Below are 6,000 nucleotides of genomic sequence, written 5' to 3' on the forward strand. Positions count from 1 at the left end.
GTTTGATTAAAAGTATTATTTAACTCTTGAACACATTATTTTGACACCTAAACATGCAAATAATATATACAAGTTATTGAAATGTGACTAACATTTTTGTGGTAATTTCTTCATGTTTCTATTATAAGATTTAGGTAAAGTGACATATATCATGCACACAACATATGTGTTTGTGGCTAAAATTGGAGCTACAAAGTACAATAGTAATGATAGTTGAGGCCTTGGTCGATTAAACTATTTAGGGTTATAATTAGAGGCAAAAAAAAATCTAAATTTCTAATATAGGTAAAATAGATGACATTTACTTTCTACTTGTAATTATAGACCGAAGAATATTTATTGTAATATAGATAAAATAGATATAATAATTACTTTTAAAATGATATAGAGAGTATACATCAATGCATCATTTTTGTAATACCTGGAATCTCTAAGAAAGTTAGTGGAAAACCATAATTGTAAGCAAATGCATATGATTGTTTATTGTGCACTAAAGTCGTTGAGAAAAAGGAAAAAAATATGTAGCACTAGTTATCATACTCCACTTGGCATTTATAATTTACTATTCTTGAAAGAGAATTTGTTTGTATACCTAACGCAATATATAGTCAGCATTGCAATCTGACTATAAATTAATTACATAAATATTAATTTTGATGGGTGAGTTGGGATAGTGATTGTATACTTTACGTGCAAAAAAATATGGAATCAAGTTTGTGAATAGAAATAGGAAAACAAAAAAGATTCTCTGGTTTATTATTACTCAGTTGGGTGCAGTTTTCTTTTCTTAAACATTTCTTATCTGAAAAGCATTGCTTCTTAATTATTGCTTCCCATAAGTAACAAAATATGTATCCCTTAATTCGAAAATAGTATCATAAATTATGGGACCACGGTCCATCCAAAAATTTAGATGATTTCATGTGGAATTTTTTTTTTCATTCTAATATTTTTTATAAAAAAGTTTATTACCTATTTTTCAATAAGCATGCTTTTTTTACAATAATAATGTATTCACTATATAATAACACAATTTTTGTTTTTTATTTTTAAAGTTTTACAACAAATTTTATAAGATAATTTATCACGTTTCGCAAATAATATGTTAATTAAAATTATTTGATCATTAATTTTTTCATATAAATAAATATTTTATAAAAGATTGAATTCTTGTTGAAAAGATTACGTTCATTTAATTCAAGTAACACACATGACATATAATAACATTTGTTTGACAATAAGTTTGGAATCTTATTTTCACATCCGTATTGCACTTTTAATGTGAAAATAAATTTGAAATCTTAGTTTTACATCCAGTTGCATTTTTAATGTGAAAATAGTGAAGCTACAATTTATATAGTTAATTTTTTTTTACTAAAGTATATTCATTCATTTATTGATAGATGATATTGTTGTAATACAAATTAAAAATTGTCAAAAATAAAAAGAAACGAATCTGCAAACAAATTCACAACATCTATGTTAATAGCATAAAACGACAAATTGCATATATCTATGAATATAACTATGAATATATTGAATTGTTTAAAATCTTCATGCCTTCAGATTTGCAGCGTTAATGACATCAAAGTCGTAGATTAGATATACACTATATCGAAATTCATTTTTTTAACTTGAAACAAATGAACACTACACAAAAATAAAAAAGCAAAATACACTGCACAAAGACGAAAATTCAAAATAAGCAATGATCCACTAAAATAATAAAATCACAAAAAAAATAAAAGAAATAGTAAATATATATAAAAATCACTTATTTAATTAATAAAGAAACAAAAATAATTTAGAGAGGTGATTTATTTTGATTCAAAATTATCCCTTTCTAAGAGATAAAGAAGAAGAAAAGTGATTTATATGAATTAACTTAAACGTTTGTTTCTTGACATTTTGATGTGATTCCAAACACTCACATAATTGATCCATCTCACTCCTTAATTTTTTAGATTATCTGATTATGTCATCTTTGTTTTTTATACGCCAATCATTTTATCACTTATTGGTAACACTCATTTTCAGCCACGAGATACAATATAAATAATGAAGGGAATCTAGATTAAATTATTTAGATTAATTTTTGTTACGTTAAGTCATGAGTAATTAAAGTTAATTAATAAGTAGCCAGTGGTAATTGAAGTTCCACGTACACCAATGAATGAGGCGTGTACGCAATACATTAGCACTTGATGCTTCTTTAATAATGCAAGGAGCGGTTTCAAGGACGATTACCTTATAGGTCCATTGGTGGAAACTTCTCTTTGTATTTGAAATTAGTTATCAAAATCAAATAATTGGTTAAAGAGAAAGATAGTAACTTGGTACTCCCTCTCCTCCCGATTCGATTATATTAGTAAGTAAGAATAATTAAGTGTTTGATTATATTAAAGAATAAGAATGATGATGAAGAAGATAATTGAAGCATTTCGTTAAAGAATTAGAAATAGTTGATGACGAAGTGAGATTAAGTTCAAATGTGGTGGAGTGAAATTCTGATACAATGGAACAATGGAACGTGTGAACGTGCAAGGTTAGTACTTCAACACAATGATAAATGGTTTGAATGAAAGAATGAATAAATTTTTTTAATCTTAGCATGTGTCGAGTTTTAAATATGGAGGGTAGTTAAAACAACTTATGCTTAATCCACTGTGACATGTAGATCACCGTCTGATTAAATTTGACGGTAGAAAGTTGACAGGAGATTGAAATCTTGGTCTTCGTGCTTGAGTGAGATTATAAATATTTCTTGTACCTTTTCTCATAGTGCTTGCAATTGGGCCTTGATGTGTGGGCCTTGTGAGATGTCCAAAATAATTGCCTCCTATGCTTTTGTTCTTGCTTGTTGGAACAAGAGTTATGTCATGTGAGGTTCCAGTCTAGCCCTGGTCGGTTGGAGTGGAATAGATTTGACGTCAGTAGCATTTGAAACATGTGCATTAAATGTCTTCCTCGTAACTTGCAAGTTTCACTAAAGGGTTTCGACGTGTGGATTTAAGACAAACAAATAATGATGCTTTCTTATCTTACGATACTAAAGTGTTCTACATAACTCAATGCGAGATCACGACCATTGGTAGCATAGTCACACTTCCCAATGCATATTGTCTTGAATTACACGGTTTTCTCATAAATATAAAAAGAATTCTTTGATAGCTATCCATTTTTTTGTCATTTTTGAGAGTCCAATAGTTCTTCCCCTATTTTTCTATTGTTTCTTCTTCCCACTCTCAACATTTTTCTATTGGACATCATTTTGACATTTGTATTTAATCAACCTGGTGTCACCTATCACTAAGCATGACACTGGGGCGGGTCGGGGACAATTATTATCTCCCCCAAACTCCAACCTGAATCCCTAAATGATCTCTGTTCCCTGTCCCAAATCCAAACAAAGATGGAGAATTAAAACCCAAACTTCTCCCGAACTTATTGTCATGCCTACCTATCACAATAAAATTTCTCCCGAACTTAAACTTCAAAATTTATTAATCTGTATTTACTGCGAATGAGTGAGTTTTGAAAACATGTTAGAGTATAAAGTAATTAATAAGAATACATAAATTGTCAAGTAGACATTGTATAAAATAAAATCACATTTAACATAAATTATCAACATAAAAAATCAACATAATTCATAACATGATAGTCTAGATTCATATCAAACTAACTTAAGTAGAAATCATCAAGATATAACCTATATACAACTCAATCGTCAAATCAATCCTTCAAAAATTTAACTAAGGTTATGCATGCTCTTATTCTCAACTTCCTTTAGTATCATTCTACTTTGTAGAGGCTCGTATTTTTCTCTAAGATACTGCATTATAATCATAACACAAATACAAGCGTGATTCTTTTAATTGATATTGCACTTGTGTAATACTTCTATCAAAAGATATTGTATTACGCCTCATGATTCAATTTTGAATGTTCTTCTCTCAAGCGATACAGCATTATGTGATCACTTTCAATTTTAATCCCTCTAACATATTTATTCAATGAATGGTCCCTTTAAAAAATTTCATCCTCAGTTTTGCTCCCTACTGCTAATGTCCGTTAACAAAACAGTTTGACACTGACACATGACAATGTCAGCGTGACAAAAATGCTAACATGGATGTCACATGGCATTTTGTCCCCATTTTATATTTTTTATATAAATTTTATTTATAGCGACAGATATTCCGTCGCAAAATCAGTCGATAACATGACAAAAATCCATAAACCATAGCTAATCTACAGCTAATCCGAGTTAATTCCTAACTAATTCAAACACATCATTCTTATGACATATACTTCATTTTTTTAATGATTTTTTGTAAGAAAGTATATCACATTATAAGGATCTCTCTCACAATTTTTTTGACTTGAGATGAATTAAATATGAATTATTTTACAAGTCAATTTTCTATAAAATGAAAACAAGGAAAATATTATCATATGATTGAGTTTTAAGCCAGTCTCTCTGTCCCAAAATAAATGTCACATTTGTAAAAAATATTTGTCCCAAAACAAATGTCACTTTTAGTTCCCAATGCAAATTTAGTTTTTATTTTCCATTTGAACTCTCTAATTAATACTCTTACTTTACTATTTATCTTACATTGCGTTATTAATAATAAGAATACACTAGTAAGAAATAATGATAATTTGGTAAAATTGTCATTCTCTCTCTCTCTCTCTCTCTCTCTCTCTCTCTCTCTCTCTCTCTCTCTCTCTCTCTCTCTCTCTCTCTCTCTCTCTCTCTCTCTTTCATTTATTATATTTTCTTAATTTGTGTGAAAGTGGCAACTATGACACTTATTTTGATACAGAGGGAGTACTATTTTGTCGGGAGTTATATCATAACATTTATAAAGTATCTGCAAACTTTCATTGCATTCTGAATAAGTCTCAATTTATTTTGATTTTTTGATCAAAACACATATATGTGTTTCGATCAAAAAATCAAAATAAATCGTGACTTGCTCTAAATGTCGTGAAACTTTACAGATAATTTTTATGTCATAATATATAATCCTTTTCAAAATATTAACTTAAAAATAAATCATTTCGATGTCGCGTTGTTTTTGTTTCATGGAAAACGACGCTTAAAAAATTGTTATTTAATTCACCTCATGCAAAAAAAAAATCAATTTTTTTGGGAGAGATCCTTATAATTTAACACTAATTTTTAAAAAAATCAAAGTATTACACCTATTTTACAATTAATAGGGTTAAATTTATCATTTTGTCACTTGAAAAAAAACACATTTATATGTGTTTTGGTCAAAAAAAAAAATTAGATCCTTTTTATGTGTTATGATGTAATCCTTGAAAACAGTAGAAAACATAGGTTTAGAAACAAACTTTAAAAGATCTTATCACTACTATAAATAGTATCTATCATCACGGTTGGGAGAAGGATTCCACCATAGATGGTGGTCCGTGATAATGAAGGGTGTGATACTAAAAGCGTTACTTTCCACCTCAAGTTAAGGTCAGTGGTGAAAAACTTAGTAACACGCTATATTTCACCACGATTGAAAATTCCGACTGTGATGAAATGTAGTAAGTCCACTTTTCACCACGGTTGGAACTTCCATGCACAGTGAAATGAAAATCAGACATTTTTTCACCATGGTTGGAACATCTAAATATTGTTAAAAGTCAGTCAGCTACTTTTTCATTTTTGCCACATGTTTTAGATGACTACATTGAGAACATCTATCACAATATAAAATATTAAATATTTCTAACACAATAACAATAACAATAACAATAACAACAACAACAACATGAACAAGAACAAGACCACGAACAACCACAACAACAATAATAACAACAAAACAAAATTAATAGAATCGTTAAACATTAATCTCAACAACAATAACAACATCAAAAAACATAATCAATAGAATCTTTAAACATTAAACCTCAACAACAATAACAACAACAAAAACTAAATCAACAAAATGGTTAAATATAAAATCTCAACAACAA

The sequence above is a fragment of the Vicia villosa genome, linkage group LG7, assembly GCF_029867415.1.
Source record: "Vicia villosa cultivar HV-30 ecotype Madison, WI linkage group LG7, Vvil1.0, whole genome shotgun sequence".
NCBI lineage: Eukaryota > Viridiplantae > Streptophyta > Magnoliopsida > Fabales > Fabaceae > Vicia > Vicia villosa.